This window comes from Mercenaria mercenaria, chromosome 2 (assembly GCF_021730395.1).
Source record: "Mercenaria mercenaria strain notata chromosome 2, MADL_Memer_1, whole genome shotgun sequence".
Lineage (NCBI taxonomy): Eukaryota > Metazoa > Mollusca > Bivalvia > Venerida > Veneridae > Mercenaria > Mercenaria mercenaria.
Window position 1 is genome coordinate 100,521,677 of NC_069362.1, and position 19,843 is coordinate 100,541,519.

The 19,843-nt window shown below is 33.9% G+C and overlaps 1 long non-coding RNA gene across 1 annotated transcript; it reads right to left on the bottom strand.

Moving 5' to 3' along the window:
- Positions 1-12,561: 12,561 nt before the first annotated feature.
- LOC128555304 (uncharacterized) lies at positions 12,562-19,221 on the bottom strand. The gene is made up of 2 exons (XR_008369962.1): positions 19,051-19,221; positions 12,562-12,727 (listed from the first exon to the last, which is right to left on the bottom strand). It is a non-coding gene; the product is annotated as an uncharacterized LOC128555304 (long non-coding RNA).
- Positions 19,222-19,843: the final 622 nt, after the last annotated feature.

Here is a 19,843-nt window from a genome sequence, read left to right on the forward strand (position 1 = left end):
ACAATCATAGCAGAAATATTGTTCTGGCCGGAAACATAGACAACATTAGAAACTATAACCATCCGACGTCTCCAAGGAACAAATGCAATGGACCGTAGTAGCATTATCTAAAATGCATCGGTATAATTGTGCTTAGTCTATTGTCCATATAATACAAACTCAGTCTTAAAAAGTATTAACATCTCTGTAACAACAAACTAAATAATACTTGTATCTTATGCAATCACGAATTTTGATAATTTTTATATTTTTGCTTGCTGTTTGAAAAGAAAATACCTGCGAGCGATCATTCATTTTCAGAGACAACAAAACCACTATTTTGCAGAACAGTTATATTTCAAATAAAAGCCATACTATTACATGGTCAAGCTGTATGTTACCAATCTATTTTTATGAAAAGGTAGATCGTCACACACAAATACAGGAATAAGGAATACAAGCTTTGCTTATCATGTTTGGAAATACTCCGATCTTGGGACAAATAAATTGGCCGCGCCATGAGAAAACAAACATAGTGGCTTTGCGACCAACATGGGTCCAGACCAACCTGCGCATCCGCGCAGTCTGGTCAGGATCCATACTGTTCACTTCCAAAGTCTATTGCAATTAGAGATACAGTTAGCGAACAGCATGGATCCTGACCAGACTTCGCGGATACGCAGGCTGGTCTGGATCCATGCTGGTCGCAAAGCCACTATGTTGGTTTTCTCAAGGCGCGGCTAAAAAAACTTTCGTTTTAGATAATACCTCGACATCAAGCGTCTTTCTTACATTTTAACAGTTCTAGCCCAATTTAGATTTTTCTTTCAGCTGACTTAAAACTGTAAAAATAGTCTCTTTGGTTTAATTGCGATCGTGTGCTCGTTCTAAGGTTGCTGGTTCTTATTATTAATTGCACAGAAATCAATGTAAGTAAAATTTCATTGTACCCGAAAGCTTCTATCTTTTTTCGTTGTTGCTTGAAAAAACTCCTTTCGTAAAACCGGCCTTTTGAGACGAGTCGGAATGAAGTATAACATAAATGAATCTAAATCTATAGACTAATTGAACACAATTTCTAAATGACAAACGGAACTTAGGCTTTTGAAAATTTATTAGACAAAAACCATGGCATACCCGTTTTTATATATCACCAAACATAATTTCCTAACATAGTTTCACATAAAATATATTTTAACAAAAGTATAAAGGTTAAATCAGAACCTTTAATACTAAACAAAGTATATGAATATGTTTGAAACTCCCAACAAGTGAAGAACAAATGTAATACCCTGAACGACTGGTCATTTAGCAAGTAAGAAGATATAGCAAAGTCATAGTTAGTTAAAAGCAAAGATGCTTCAACTAATATTTAGTTACAATAAATAGGACGACTTGGTATTTACGTGCATGATATCCACAATAAACTTAACGGAGTTAACATCATTTGTTTCGCAATCAAAACATTACCGTTTGTCTACTTGTAAGCGAATTTTAAAACTTCTTCCACAGAGTATGTCCACAGTCGGATCTTGATTTGTAGCATTTACTATAATTTCGGATATCATTACACCCCAATAGTTTGTTGCTATATATACTTCAAGGAAGTAACTCCCTTCAGACAATTGAATGGGATACCCAATTTGTCCAGAATAGTCTAAGTGAAGAGATGTATCATTTGTTCCAGTATCGGTAGCTGTTGTATCGGTGGTACTAAAAGTGCCTATTATAGTTCCATTTAAAGCGAATGTGAGATTACCAGATCCAAAGTCATGGAGAAAACCGATGTCAGATATGGTTAGTGTAACGTTTTCGTTTGGATCTTCAGGTTTAACACATATGACATCCTCAATAACTGTTGTATTATCCGGATCAGTAATGTCGATAATTGTGTTATTAAGAATATCTTCCCTTTTCCTTCGAAGTGTTTCTATATTGTCGGACCTATAGGTCCTATGCCAGTCGGACCTATAGGTCCTATGCCCGTAAGCATCAACCAAATATGTTTCACAGCAAATATGTATCAATAGGCAAATACTGAAGACAGTTAACCGACGCATTTTCACTCGAGCTTCTGTTCTACTGAATATATAATTTGTATTGACAACTCACATGTGACAGATATTTCCTACAATATATCTTTTGTTTGTTTAACAAATAGGAGTGACGTAAAGGTAGATCAATATTTAATCAAAGCGTTGAAAATACTGATGGCGCGGAGAAATGGTTTTTGCTACGGTCGTGCAGAATTTTTGTTCAAACGATAACACATATTTCTAACTATTTTTGTCTTGTTTTTCTAGGAATCAACACAGCGTCTCCAAAGGCTATGAATGTAGACTTGGCATAAAGAGACACGTTACCTTCTGTTCACGGAAAACAGCATAAGATTTACTGAATGAACAGAGCCGACATTTCCGAAAAGTAACGCCCACTTTTGGATATTGTGTCTATTTCTCATAATATTTCTCCGATACACATGATACAGCTTAGACTGATTCCTTCAGTATTTGTTATATTTGTATAGTTTGGAACGATAAATATTTGTACAACATACAACATCACAGAAAATCACGAAACAGCACAGAGTTATATGTAGATTAATAAATTAAATCAACGTTTTAAAACATTTTCTATTATCTTGAATTACTTGGCTAACATCTGCGCCTTTTAACTTTAGCATGTTTGTGATAACTATGCTTGTTTTAACAGCAACTGATTGTGATTCGAAAGTTCATTCATTTCTTATTTGCGAATAAATACCAGTTAATCAGTTAAATGTAATTTAATTTTGTTTCGATATATTTGCATTATTTTTATCACTCACCTAATGCTAGCAGTTATACAGCTTGTTGGTGGCAGGATATCGGATATACGCTGTCGAGGAAATCCATATCGCTCGAATCAGGTATCGTTCTTTTCTAGACAGCGTATACCAGGTATCCGGTCACATACAATCCGTGCACTGGTTTCATCTTGCAAACTAACGTAACCTTTTAATACTTACACAATTTTCTGAACTTTGACATTACTAATGTTGGTTTTTATAAATTATATCTCAAATCTTGTCGGATTCTCCATATTAAGATATTTACTGAATAAATCATAAATGGACTACTGAACGGTATGTAGCCACAAAACAGATTCGGGCTGAGAACGTGCCGACTTGTGTGGTCGATGGTTCAATCAAGACATTTTGTAAGCTACTCCCTGTGCAGACTGGAATATTGCAATTATAGCGTGTTTGGTTATGTTATCATGTTTAGCTTATAGTTTAAGATTAACCCCGGCTATGAAGTACACAATGAACTGCATTTTGACTGAATCAAACTACACAAAGCTCATTTACACAGGTTTTGAACTGGTTCTTTTAAAACATACTCTAAAAGGTATGTTGTATCGTTTCGTCAAGATTTGAAAATGACTTTACAATGTTAAAAATGTCTTGAAACCCGCCTTCATACCATTTCCTGTAAAATCCATATTTTATATGTAGATCAAATGATCCTTCAGCAAACTGCTGAGTTAAAAATGGTTAAGTAGGTCTACAATATAGAATATAACTAACCAAATCAGATATAGATATGGTACCTACCCAGGAGTATTTCAAGGAAACAACTCCGAATAGTCTCATTAACTGAAGCCAACATAAAAGCACTAATGAGAAGTAAAAGAAAACGTAATAGGCCCTTTTCCCAAACAGAAAAATGAACTACATTATTTTGTTTAAAACTGTTAGTCATGATAGAAATAGAACATGCACACTTTTCTAGTGGCTTATGCATAACAGTTGTTTCATAAATGGTTTCGATTCCCTGACAGAAAGTTTAGTTGCATCAACATAAAAAATGCATCATAAAGCTAAAGATACTTCCTGTCAGCGAGAATAACTTTATTTAAAAAGAACTTGATATAAGGTGCATATCTGACAAAAACTGAGAACTACCAAAACAAAACAAAAATATTTATAACATATTTGTATTTGTTGCAAACTAAGTTGAATGTAGTTAAATTCATAATTTCATTTAATTGTTTTAAACGTGTTTCAGATAGTTAACTAAATTCGAAGCATCTCAGGGGTACTTCAATGAAAATAAGGTTACATAAATGGCCACTGTCATCAAATGTAATATTTAAGAAATGAAAAATATGTGCCTATATTTTATCAGTTAATAAAATACGGGCAGGAGTTCGGATGCGTAATGATTAAATCACGAGTGCGTAGCACGAGTGATTTAATATTCGCATCCGAACGACTGCCCATATTTTATTAACTGATAAAATTATTGGAACATATTTATTATTTCGATTCTAACCACGCAAAGTCTTCGCATTTTACAGCACTACATTTTAGCGCGATATGTCATTCGGCTGGCCATATGCTATTATAAAAACCTCCCCACGAATGGAAAGCGTGCATCAAACTGAATTTTCCGATATTCAATAAGTTTTAATTAAATTATTAAGTAGTTATTGCCGGGAAAATGTTATTTTTAATAACATCTAAGGTCGGATATAGAAATCAGAGGTAAATACTTAATTCAGAGTTTATATATGCTGTTTCTAAAAATAGTACACGTCACCTACATGATGGCACTGAAACATACATGCTACGACATTGCGGCGGGATATATACACGTAAACACTTGAGTCTGGAAGATTGGAACATGAATTATGATTTATTTACTGTCAAAGTAGAATCTAGTTGACATCTGTGGTGCCTACAACGCAGAAATTGTAAACTACACACACGACCAGACATAGATGCACTGGTGTTGAAGTTGAAACTTACCGGGCTGAAACATTTTCTTACGGTAAAAATATAAACAAATAAATTCATCAGTTAGAAATAGTTTGTTTCAGAAAATTTGATGTACTTTTTATTACTACTAGCACTGAAAAAGTCGAATAGCCTATTTAGTACGTATTAATATTATACTGTATATAATGGAAGTACAATCGTAGGGCGGAATGGAAGAGCTATATTTTATCGTAGATTCATGTATAGGCGATTTCGCTATATGTTTATATAGCAGCTGCTGCGGATCGTGTTAGAATAACAAATAAAACAGATTTAAATCTCTTTATTGTTGCGAACAATTACATTGTCACGTTAGAAATCTTAAGCAATTTACAACCTACATAAATTTCATAACTGTTTACATAAATTTAAAAACATCTTTGGGACCAATTCAGGATCATATTCAGACATTCAATTGTAACAATGTCAACTGCTTTGAGTGCATCCGTGGCTGGCAAAATGGTGATGGTAAAATGCTGTACAGGTTTTTTCTGTCGCCATTTTAACCAATACAGACTTGATCATATTTTTAGAATGAATGTTTCATCTCCTACTACTATTTCAAATTATCAACCTATCATAACAATCATCGTGCATACGTAGTAGATCGTGGGCTTATATCTAACGTTTGTCTTTTTCACCCTTTACAAATGAGGTACTCAAGCGTGCATGCCAGTTTGTTTAAAAATACTAAGAACATCTATTTGAAATCGCCTGCGTAGAGTATCGAGCATCTTCGTCTATAAACTGTTTGACGGCAGCGACGTCTTTTTTTTATCAAAAACTGACAAAGGAATCATAAATGGGTCATTTCCAAGCGACGGTTTACTCTGCTTAAACCGTTTTGGTAGCATAATGGTAGCACGCTCGCTTGTAGTGCAGGTGGTCGTGGGTTCGCTTCCTGGAAACTTTGTGACAAAAGAGTGAGAAATGGTACTAGCAGATTCCTCGCTGGGTGTTCAGGATAAAGAGTCTAATACTTGGACTAGTCAGCTCGGAAACAGTATAATGTGACTAGTTGAAGTATCATGTCAATCGTCTACAGCTTGATATTCCAGTGAAGTAGCACTATAAAGTTGAGTATTGTGCTCACAAGAAAATATTTCTGACTGAAACTGCTTGAAGCATTGTACCTAGCTAGTAACTGCAGCATATCATAGGACAGTCTGTACACAAGGAACAGGAAAGTCAGCTTTGAATAAACAAGTTGTGTTTAAACTTTAGTTTAAGTTTTCCTCTATAACTTACTTCAAAAGAAATCTACTAAATTAAATGGTAGAGACTCACTCTAAGCCTCCTTTAACAAGGGAAACAATCTGTTTATAAAGTGACATTGTAGAGTGAACACAGTTTGTCAATCCTAACCCTGTCCATGTTATATCAATGGAAAAGTAAGTTATCTATGTTAAATACTAGGCCGGATAACACTGCCATGTATCTGACAGTCCTGAAGTTGTTTTCTTTGATTTTCTCAAATTTCTAGATATATTTCTCAAACTCTGACTCATATATGTGGGTAGCAGAGATTGTTCTGTTTCCAGCAGTAGCTTTTTCAACATGTTTGACCTTGTGAAATTCTGTGTGTTTTACTTTTTCCACAAAAAAGAATAGTCTGCTTGTTGATAAATTTCACCATAAAAATGTAATACTTTCACAATGCACTAACAGATTTGATCTTTACATAGTTTTCTTTTCAGCCTGCTAATCGATAATAGTAATTACATGCGCATAGCGTGGCATACTCGGTTACTCAGCTGAGTATCATTTAAGATCCAAAAATAAAAAAAGACTAAAAGCTCCATAGAAGCAGTAAAATGCCCGCCCGCTTAGCTCAGTAGGTAAGAGCGTTGGTCTACGGATCTCGGGGTCGCGAGTTCGATCCTCGGGCGGGGCGTATGTTCTCCGTGACTATTTGATAAACGACATTGTGTCTGAAATCATTAGTCCTCCACCTCTGATTCATGTGGGGAAGTTGGCAGTTACTTGCGGAGAACAGGTTTGTACAGGTACAGAATCCAGGAACACTGGTTAGGTTAACTGCCCGCCGTTACATGACTGAAATATTGTTGAAAAACGGCGTTTAACCCAAAACAAACAAACATTTTTGCATAAAAACTACTTTTTTCACTGGATCCGCCCATGTATAAATGGGAGAAAAATCGTGTGCAAACAAGGCAATTCACGTGTTGTTAATACATGATTTTTATTTTTGAAATGCTTTGCCAGGGACGTATGTATGTATTTCTGCGGAGACTGGTATTTGGCATCTGCATCTTGTTTCTTCCATAATAACCTCTTCTTGTAGCATTATAGATACAATGTAATCCATAGTATGTTTAGCTGTATCAGTTTCCAACCCCAAACGTACTGCCCCCATCAATGTACGCACTAGCATCTCTTAGAGTTTACTCCCTTTACAAAGCGTCTGTCCAGTTATTGTAAATAACTGTGAATAAATAAATATCGCGTGTAACTTGTGCTATTGCCCACATTTAGGTATTGTATTAATGACTTTTATTAGTATCAGTCGGTTTGTTTTTACCTGATTGTTCGCAGAATTCATATAATAAACCTCGAAAGCTAGTCACAAGCTTCGTACTCATCCGTACTCTGTTTGTTCGTACTCAAAATAATTCGAATGTAAAGTTGTTATTCTTAAAATAATTGTGTTCCTGTTTATCAAATTTTTAAGTTATATGCAAAATTATGTGTAATGTAACGTTTGTAATAACTAAAAATAAAAATAAGATGCTCAAAAACCTTCAAATCACGCTTTTAGTAGTGTTGTTGTTATGTGTGCCCCGGTAATGGATATTTAAAACATATTTACCGTTTCCAAGAACAACAAGAATGGTAAATAAAAAATGTACCGGAATCGTCAAGTCATCACATATGAAAACAATGCATTTAGTCGTCGTGTAATGTTTTTTATACAAGAATAGCGACAATACACGTTTGTTTTGTGTATTAACGCCTGCAGAAGCCCTTGGGATATGTTTGTAACCTCGACCTTCGGTCTCGGTCACAAACAATCCCGCGGGCTTCTGCAGACGTTAATACACAAAAGAACGTGTATTATCCCTACAAAAGAAGCAGTAAAAACTGATCAGGAGCAGGTATGGAGGCAGGGACAATATCATAGCATATGAGTATGCTGTTGTCTTGGTTCTTGACTTCGTTATATATTTTTTTTGTGACGGCAGACTGTTGTTGCTCTTTTATTAAAGTTTCTATCAAAATTTCTAAATTTTGTTGTTTTTTTTCTTGCTCCACTTGCACTTGTTATTGTAAATACTTATTTAAATCTAAATATATTCAAAATTCTAAATACACATATGATTTCAGATGCATATATACTATAGCTACTATTGATCATAAGAACAATTTGCTTAATAGCAATTGTCCATCACTAGTAAAATTTAGAAGGATAAACAACTGTGTCAGAAACAACTATGAATTCCCAAGCATTCTAACATGGCTCAATTTGTTTTCCAGTTAAACAAAGATGGACATATTGTGATTTATCGTCTAATTTACCACGGTTCAGATGCTTCAGTATTTAATTCAATTCCTACGCATCTGAACTCTGAGCCGTGGTAAAATAGAAGATAAATCACTTGAGGGACTTGATTATTTGTTGATTATTTCTTAAATCGCTACGCTAAAACAAAGATAAATTATCTATCCCATAATCAAAGAGAGTCAACTGGAGCCGAAAGAACAAATTCATAAATTAACATTTAGGCTTTGTTATCCGCATTGCCATAGTATAACTCTCAACACCAGTCATATAAACTGTGAATTAATTAATTTCTACGTTATGAATATACTTTCCTGCGAAGCACCTACTCAGCCCTACTTCACTCCGTCGTAAAAAGGGGAAGTATCGAGAAACCAAGTTTCAACAGCAGTCAACATCTTCTTATGCCATTGCGCCCATTTCCCAAAAATACATCAGTCAAAATTATTTAACGCATTAAATAGTTATACATCCTACACCTCAATAACTTTGAAATTCGGTAATACAACTAGGATGCACCTTATAACCAGGATTTAAGATAAATTCTCTTTTAGATATTGCAGTTAAAGAAAAATGTTGTAAGCATATTGATTTCCAGACCAAGGTTATTTTAGGCATCTGTTGCATGTTTACATGTTGCAAGTTGCATGTTAATATAACAATCGTCATTACCATGAACATTGATTTTCGAAACTTACAATCTCCGTGAAATGTATCTTTACAATCTTGGAAACAAGTAAAACAAAAGTCTTGTGACAGATGTTTAGGTTGAAATATATTAAATCTAAGTTCACGAAACGACAATAAAGGCAATGTGTGCATATTGTGTTCAAAACTGAGGAAGCATAGTTTTGATGAGAAAAGTCACCAGAAGTCACCCTTTCTTTTGATTTGCTCTAAAATTTCCATAGGGGAGGCTCCCCGGACCCAGCCGGAGAAGAGGATTCCACTCCCCCACACTCTTCTCTTGAGTAACATCTAAACTGACCACGCAACGCCCCTGAATCATGCAAGCTTTTTTCATGCCTAGAAGTAAAACGTGCATGCTATGCATGAGATACTATGTAAATAACCACCTAAGCCTACAATACAGTTTTAGCGGTTATTTTCTCCATTTTTCCAGATATTTGACCCATAATCTTTTTTTCCAGCTTAAATAACTCTTTTTCAGTAAATGATATTTAAATTATTTTTTCAGACTGCATACTTTGATGCAGTTAGCTACATATATCTAAAATTGATAGTGCCTACTTGAAGTTTGTATTTTTAGTTACAATGCCAAGATTACGGTATGCTTAAAGTTGTAAAATTTTATACCTGTCGTGATTGTTCAACAATGAACATTCTTGTAAACAAGTCATATTTTAAATTCTTATAACCACACGTTTGTATTTTTGTTGAGCATTTGTTTGTCTTATAAAAATCATAATAATTATTCATTGAAGGGTGCATTTTCCCGAAACATTGGAATCTCATTTGTTTGTGAATTGACTGTGTGGTTTTTTTTTCAACTAAATTAATGTAATTCTTATGCACAAACTAAAAACTTGTGTTTTAGCTTTTCCATTAATATTCTGTGGTTAACACTCTGATTGTTAAATGAAAGTTCTTGTTGTACATTACATATCATTAAATTATTAAATGTCAAAATATCTTTGTATGCTATATATTGTAAAAGAATAAAAAACACACTTATATTTGAAAGTATATCATCGCCAACTAGAATTATGTTATAGCGTAATATGTTTTGTAAAGAATGGCAGCACTTCAATACTCCAGCTTCTAAGTACATAATATGGACGTAAAAGAAGCGTGCTAATGATTTTTGTTTAAATAATGAATATGAATGTCGCGGCAAGAACACTTTAGCATGTTCTTATTCGAAAAAAAAGAATATAACGAATGGGATATATTTGAAAAACTCAAGGTTAAAAACGCGAAAGAAAATAAAAGCGTTTAACAAAAACCCCTGTTTGATATTAAACATTCTAATATCACGGTGCACAATCACGTGACTTGTGACGTTTCAACTGGGGTATCACGCCAAGCAGAATTTGTAAACAAAATGTTGTTTTTGAGGGTAAAGATTTTAATGATATAATTTTGTGAAATGACACCTAGCTGGTGCAAGTCCTTATATCAATGCGTATCTCCGGTGATTGTGCACCGTGAATATGCTTGTCTCTGTTAAAACACTCTTACGCTATAATGATGTCACAATAACGTGCGATGACGTCAAATATTTTTGTTGCGGCCAAGAAAGAGCGCTTCTATATTTTATTAAGGAGGTAGGTTACCTTGTTACCAGGGTAAATTCAAATTAGTTGAACCGCAGCATTTGTTTTGTATTTCGTTTAATATGGTGTTTTAACTGCTACAATCTCAATTTCGTTTATCTCAGTCCCTTCTATTTCAACTTTTATCCAGGTTTGAAGAACATGACCCTCCAAATGTATTTTATATTGAAAGAAGAAGGAAAATACGGATATTTAACACTTTTCAGTGTATTTTAGTTTCATTGATATCCGTAGAAGTCTGCATAATTGATAATTTTACTAGTATACGCGTTAGCTTTCTTATATAAGCTTAAAATGTATATGTCGCGGAGCTCGTTATTCCATGGTAACGCATTTTCTCTCATTTTTAAACAACTATGTATAAAAACAGGCCATTCTGTTAATGACCAACATGGAATATTTGGATAATATCATTAGCAAAATACCAAGCACTTTATATGGTACCCTATTTTTCTTAAAGTTTAAAGTAACCATGGTAACAGAGATGTTTAAAATAGCTTATATCTTGCTTTTCGTCGTAATTTCTTATAAAAAAATATTGAATAAAATTATCTTTCTTGTTAATGTAGCTTTAAAACATATTATTTCTAACGTAAGTTATATTTTTGTGTTATTTGCATTTATTTAAACAAATTTCACAGCTTAAAATATTTTCATAGAAAAATCGTTCAGCATGCTGCTATTATTCTCATGGATATTGTTGAAATGAAAATAAAAAGCCGAAGCTGTGCTCCTTAAATAGACCTGTGTCAACGCTTTTGAATTTTACATTTAGATATATAGGTCACAGGCTTCGTTTCCATGGTAACATCAATTCAATTCAAGAAACGACAATTTTCTACTGAAATTTGAACAATTTTAGATCTTAGTGTTAGTACATAACCTCGTTTTGAACTGCAAGTGCTTGTTGACCCAGATTTCATACAAGTTTTGTAAACATGCGTTCGTTTGGCGAGGAAATGGTTACTTTATATGACCCAATAGCAAAAATAGTGTTTTTGAACATACTCACACTGTGCCAAGCTTAATTTCAGAAAGTGTGTCGGAACTAATTGAATGCCGGAACTGATTGAATGACTGTATATAAGTAATAAATTATCAACGGAAACTGAAAAATAGGCAATACAAATCAAACTGCTAGTTTTTTATTTGAAAATGGCCGTAACAAGTAACCTTTCACCCAACTATATTCCAAATAACATTGGTTACCATTATCCATTTTCTTACAATCCGTATACGATTTCAATACAACTACATAAAAGAAGAAAAATATTGATTATTATTCAGAGCAAAAGACTCATAAAAATATTTCAGCAAATAATGGTTATTTGAAAATAGTTCAAATAAAGAAAATGCACAAAATTACGTACTTTCAAAATAAAAGCTATTAATTTTGCGCGGTAACTGACACGTAACGTCATGACGTCAATGACGTCATTTTAAGGCAACATTGTTTTGAAGCGTTTCTGCGGCTATTTATTCATTATTTCTGCATTATTAAATCATAAAGCATCAGATCGGAGACAGGTTCATGAATTATTTTTAGAAGAATGGATATACAAACACATTTAGTTTGTCGTAAACATCGTCGTAAATCGTCTCGTTAGCTTCCGGTTGGACATGCGCACACTCAAATATTAAGGTAACCTACATCCTTAACACTACACACTCGAGTGCAGCCCTCGTGAAATTACTACGCCCGGCGTATAACAGCCCACCGTGCATAAATAGTGTTAAATCACTGTTTTGCTATAAATTATTTCTTAAATAGTAACTCACGTGTAATTTATCTGTCAATCAGATAAGACAATTCTTTTTAATATTAAATGATGTTAATGCAGCTTTCACTGTTTGCAAATGTAATTTCTCTGTTCTTGTACTTTCTCTGACTGAACATTTTACTGTATGTTGACATTTGCAAAAGTAATTTTTGATCTGCTGCTATCAAATGAAATAAAATAGAATTAAAATAATTATTTAATACGTATAACAGTTCATTTTTGTGTAATTTCAAAGCAAAGCACTTGAAGTACATAAATCGCACAGTATGTTAACTGCGTGAATGTCTGTACCATAACTGAAATATTTCTAGTCTTGTCTCCTGTGTGACAGTCGCCTTTGTTAAGCATTCTGAAAAAGAAAATGGAAGGTTTTATATACACATGAACGGCAGTGGCGTTTTTCTTTGAACCAATGAATCTTGTTTTGCCATAATAGAATCAATTAGGTGATAGCTATGCTTTCTTTGTTTTTTGTTTCTATAACATGTTTCCTCATTGTACTCTGAAATGCATAAGAAATCCCGAGACCATTTGTTTTGGGTTTTAAATACTATAAAGGGAGGTAACTTCAGTTTTAAAATTGATTACTTATCGTTCGCGATACTTCGGAGTGCCTGTCCTGGTTTGGCATCGAACATAATTGTTAACCTGTTCAGTCAGTATCTTTTTGTAATCTTCGAGAACCCTTTTAACATTTAATGGTACTGTCAAAATTCAAAGATGGACAAATTCACTTTAGAAATTTAGCAGAGTAAGGGTTCACATAAGTTCTCTATATCGAATTAAAACCATTTAAAAACAGAACTAAACATACTAAATGATACTGTTAAATCACAATCTGCTGATCTAAGAAGCGACAAGACATTTTTTTATGGAAAAATCGTTCTGCATGCTGCAATGATTCTCAAGGATATTGTTGAAATGCAAATAAAAAGCCGAAACTGTGTTCCTTAAATATATCAGTGTCAACGCTTTTGAATTTTACATTTACACATATAGGTCACAGGATTCGTTTCCATGGTAACATCAATTTAATTTAAGAAACCACAATTTTCTACTGAAATGAGCAATTTCAGAGCTTAGATTTAGTGTATAAGTAACAAAGGGGGGGATCTAAGTGGTCTAATCAAATTTACTGATTTTCAATGGACGAACTTTATCAAAAAGCTAAAACATTTTTCATTAGTTGAGATATTAAGGTGTTATTTTCAGCAGATATTATAAACTAAATAAACATTAAAATGACAGTATATCAGTATACTCTGATTAATATTGGAAGAGTGGTACACTCTCAAACTGGGAAAAAGTGGGTGGGGTAAATAAATATTCGAAGCAACACTACAAAAATTGTGGAGTTGTTAAGCAATGGCCTCATATTGTCTATTACTATCTTAATTTTATCAAATACAGCATTGATTGATAAATTTTAACAAAAAAATTCCCACTTTATACATGTGTGTCATGGAAAAAGCATGAACCTTGAACATGACATTTAGACAATCCAAATTAACCCTGAAAGCTCAAAGTATTTAACAAAAGGTTTTGCCTGAGGCAGTATATTTTGAGGAAAGCTATTGTTCAAATTAACATTAAATTTTCTGCATTGATTTTTCCATGGCACACATGTATAAAGTCTTATTAAAGAGAAAAACGTTTTGTTAAAATTTATCGACCAAGTCTGTATTTAATAAAACTAGAATGTGTCTGTAGGACACTGGGTGTGAATTGTTTTACTATTTCAGGGGCCATAACTCTGGAAATAGGGGGCAGACCCAGATAAAAAATAGTAGGTGCGCAAGTTCATATCATGATAAACACTCATCAATTTATATCAAATACTTTTTGAGCTAGGGGTGTCACAAGGTGAAAATGTGCATTTTTGACTATTTTAGGGGCCATTACTCTAGAAATAGGGCGCGGACCCAGATTAAAAATAGGAAATGCGCAAATTCATATCATGATTTAGACTAAGGCAAGGTTTCATGAATCTATATCAAGTACTTTTTGAGCTAGGCGTGTCACAAGGTGAAAATGTGCATTTTTAACTATTTCAGGGGCCATAACTCTAGAAATAGGGGGCGGAGCCAAATGAAAAATAGGAATTTTGCAAGTTCATATCATTATAAAGACTCATGCAAGATTTCATCAATTTATATCAAATACTTTTTGGGCTAGGCGTGTCACAAGGTGAAAATGTGCATTTTTTACTATTTCAGGGGCAGTAACTCTAAAATCAGGGGGCGGAGTCAGACGAAAAATAGAAAGTGCGCAAGTTCATATCATGATAAAGACTCTTGCAAGGTTTCATCAATTTATATCAAATACTTTTTGAGCTAGGCGCGTCACGAACTTCTGACGGACGCACGGACGGATGGACGGACGGACGCACGGACAAGAGCAAATCTATATGCCCCCACCACTCATGGGGGGCACAATTAAGATAGCAATAGACAATCTGAGGTCATTTCGTAACAACTGCACAATATTTGTAGTGTTGCTTCGAATATTTATTTACCCCACCCACTTTTTCCCAGTTTGAGAGTGTACCACTCTTCCAATATTAATCAGAGTATACTGATATACTGTCATTTTAATGTTTATTTAGTTTACAATATCTGCTGAAAATAACACCTTAATATCTCAACTAATAAAAAATGTTTTAGCTTTTTGGTAAAGTTCGTCCATTGAAAATCAGTAAATTTGATTAGACCACTTTGTGGCTCTGTAATGAAAAAAGTATTCAGTACAATTTAAAATGCAACATATTGTGTGAATGTCCATTGCATAGTTATTTTATCATGAAAGTTTCAGGTAAAAGGTTAGAACCATTTTTAATAAAATAACAGAAATTGTGTTCCCCGCTGGTCACATGTCAGATTACCCCTTCCACTTTAAATGTGAATATCTATAAAAGTAAGTCAAAACTGGTAACAGTAACACTTGTTAATGAAACTTAATACATGTAGGTATATTACCACAAAGTATAAATAAAATCAAAAAACATTTTGCGCAGACACCTAACTGGGACCCCCCCCCCCACCCCCCTTATCAACTGAAACTGAAAAATAGGTAATACAAATTAAACTGCCCAATTTTTAATTGAAAAAAGAAGCAAAATTATAATTGATCATTTTTAGAGCGAAAAATTTATAAAAATATTTCAGCAAATAATAGCAGTTTGAAAATAGTTCAAATAAAGAAAACGTACATTCAAAATAAACGATTTTAATTTTGCGCGGTAACTGACACGTAATGTCATGGTGTCAATGACTTCATTTTAAGTTTTGAAGCTATTCTGCGGCAATTATTCATTATTTCTGCATTAATAAACCATTTTAAAAGCATCAGATCGGAGACAGGTACATGATTTATTTTAGTAAAATGAATATACAAACACATTTAGTTGTCGTAAACGTCGTAAATCGTCACGTTAGCTTCCGGTAGGGCAAGCGTACATTACAAATATTAAGGTAACCTACCTTCTTAAGTCTGCTGTTGTTTTACCCTTATAGAGAATTATTGCAAAAAATACGCAGGTGGTTCGTTCTCCTGGAAACTAAGACTAAAGGAGGACCGGAGTGTTAATGCTTGGAGACAAAAACGCTATTAAAGCATAGTCATCATAAGTTGGAGGTTGTTAGTTTAAAACATTGTGTGATTTGACAGATCCCTAAAAATGTCCAGCTCATTATTCAAATATTTTACAAACCATTGGTACACGAATAATTTAGGAGAGGTAACCAGAGAAAAAATCTATATATGAGACGTTAAGGTCACATCAGCTCTACTTTTTAATGACATTCTACATATTTTGTCAGCTAGTCTACGACACGGTCACCTTAGCGACTGGACCCATTTCATTGCACTTCCTTTGGTCATAATAACTCGAATCTGGAGATGGTTGCTTTTTGTATTTGAGCAGAAAGTAATCTGAGCAAATAGTACTGATTTCGGGTAAAGATAAGATTCATTAACTTCACTCATTCAATCAGTTTTATTATACAAATACTTCGCAGGTAAAAAGTCACAAATATTTGCCAAAGGTCATAATACATGGTATACCTTCAGTATAAATAAATATGGTCAAATTGCCTACTGGAAAAATATACAAACTGTAATCATTAATTACCTTCTATCACCTACAACAATGATAATTGTTAGTGCCGTCCGATCACGTTTATATTTCAAAGAACAGATATAGGTATCAGAAAAATGATATAAAACAATAAAAACGTACTCTTTAAAAAAAAGTTCTTATTCTGTTATGCAAACTATGCGAACAAGAATATAAGTTCTCTCACAATAATAAAAACAACTTTTGATATGTTTTCGCAGAAACGACCACGTAACATCAAATATTAACAAGAAATATCAGCAGAAGCACGCAAAAAAAGCAAACACTGAAGGAGAAGTTATTTTTGGTTGCAAAATGTTTCATGGAGTGGGTTGTTTGATTAAAAAACAATAACAATTAGAAACTCAACACATATACCTATATAAATTCTGTAAAATAATCGGCTTGTATTTCACAAGTAAATATAAATAGGCAGAAAAAAATCCGTATTGTACCTTTGTATAGTAGTCGCAACATGCGATGGTTGATCTTAAATTAATTATTTATATCGATTATTTCATTGTAGAAATTAGGGGTGCTTCGTGTAGCTGTGTACTCTTATGGAATTAGTTTGTATACAGCGCACTATATAAGTATCAAAGTATGTATACTCACATTTGATCAGTAAAACATTTCAATACATTTATTCACATTTACACAAGTTTATATTTCCATTTTCTCGTGCAGCTCGTGTTTTTTCAACAAAACTTTTAATTTATGAATACAAAGAGATGAAGCGTTTTACGTACAATCCTTTTCAAAAATTATGCCTCATTATGTATTATAATACAAAGGTCAATCATCGGGGTCAAGTTGCGTCCACTACATTGTATGTTTCCGGACTACTTTCATTAACAATGATCTGACAATAGCGCACATAACAACTTAAAGTTCCATTTTAACATCGATAAACATTGAGGATTTCGTTCAATATAAAAAAAACAACACTTTACAAAAAGGTGGATATATTAAATAAAAGGGTCAATATAACAGTAGCTAGATCTGGGATTTTGTATCCGACTCTCGTGGATTTTGAAATGTGGGTCCGATCTGGCAAAAATACACTCCAGCCGAAAACAGCATCCAAGATCGAGCTACTATGATAACAACCCTATTGTATTACTTCTAATTAACACTTTGGAGTAGCAAAATATATTCAAGACAAGTGATCATGCATCAGTGATTTATGATGCACAATTACTGAGAAATTAACTCGCTGGTAATAGTACTTTGTTGCAAAATATGACAAAGTACAAAAAGGGGTATGATTTCATAAAAATGAAAAAAAGTTACAGGACGTATTCATACAGCTGGTAATAGTATGGAAAGGTGTGTTGGAAATTTCATTTAACTTTTACCATATTAACTGCAAACAAAATATTACAAAAAGAAAAAAAAATCATTACTGAGAATAAAAAGGGGCATACTTCCATTAAAATAAACGAGTATTTAGATCAATGTTATTTAGTTGACATTACAATGGCAAAGACGTATGAGAAGTTTTATTAAGTTGTTATATATAATAACTCAAATGTTTACTTGTCAATAATCGCGAACATAATTTTGTTGAAAAATGTCTAAGTACAAAAAGGGGTTGTTTACAGTTTTTGTTACACATTTTACTTAAACAATAATACCAAAGCTACAGCATAATCACAATGATTCTGAATGAAAACAAATGCTAAAAGGTTAGAGGTACTCACATCTCCTATGCAGAAATCTTAAACTTGAACTGACCTTTTCAATGACCGTATGACCCATAAAATCACATGATAAACTTTGATCCAAAGTAGCACCAAGACCCTTAACCGATGAAGTTGGATCAATAATGGGACCATTAAAATTATGTTTGAACTGGGATCTATCCCCAGTCTGGGTGTACAGACAAATATTATGGACAGTTTCACCTAGATGCAATGGCAATTTATTATCAACGAGCCACTTGCTGACTAAAACAAGCTACTCGTTCAAGCTTTCCTATCGACATATCATTAATTTGTTATTCCTATTCTAAAAATTACGTTTTCTAGAAATGGCCAAAACTATGTCCTATATTAATGTAATGTAAAAATGTCGTGATAAATAAACGGGTCTTAAACGTGGTTCCAAAGTGTAAAGAAAGAAAGAAAGCTATTTAGAAAAATCACAATATCAGAATTTTACATCATGACCCTGCTAACTATATTCCCATTTGTCGTTTTTCGTGTTTTTTTTTCAGAGACGGGAAAGGTTCAAGCTCTAACATATACATTGTCTCCCGAATATTACTTTTGAGTATTACCATACTGGCCCTCAACTGACGATTTCTATCGCTCTTTTATTGCTAATACCACCTGACTAAAATGGATAACGAAAATTCGGCTTGACTTAAGTAATTCTGCTAAAATGTCTTCATGTACAATGTACCTTAAACCTTTCAAGATTTAGAAACCTGCGCTCAAATTCATGGAATGAAATTACAGTCTATATAAATTGCTGCATATTTGCACACAAATGTTATAGGATGGTCTTATTTAATTCTATTATACTGTTTCCAGTAAACTGGCTTTGTTATATACCTTGAACACAGCCATGTCAATCGCTGTTAGCGTCGGTGTAAGGTAGCCACTGCCCGACAGGAATATTGCAAAAGTCATAAACATGTCCCGCAATGTTGACCCGCATTCTAATACATCTGAAAATTCATCCCTGATTTCTGCCAGACTACACTGAAACCAGTTGCGTCCGATTCTAAAAAGCAAATATTATGAGTTGAGCTACAGCAACTGCAGTTATATTACATCTTTTACATGTGCGTAAGTAGTCTATAAAAGAACACAATGATAACAGGTAAGCCTTCACTACCAAACCCTGTCAAAGCCTAGGAAAACAAAGAAAAATATCAAACAGGGAAAGCCACGTACCAAAAGCGCAGCCTCCTCAAAACGAACCCCCCAGCACGCAAACGCGTGCACCACACACACACACACACACACACACACACACACACACACTCAAAGCTTACACATCAGGACAAAACGAACAACACACACACACACACACACACTCAAAGCCAACACATAAGGACAAGACGAATAATAAGCATACACACAAGGACAAAACGAACAAAGGAACACAGTGGGGCACCGCCTTGGAACGGTCAGTGGCAAAAACACCACTGGGGAGCTTAAACCGGTCTATGGTGCGCACCCAACCTCACTCTTACCCCCACCATGTTCCAAAGATCCCCTCCATGTGAATCTCTAACACACGTAATGGAAACAAAAAGGCATGGCATGTAAAACACAAAAATGCTCGTGTATAAATATATAAAAAGCAAACCTTAAGAACCAAAAACGTATGTACTCAATG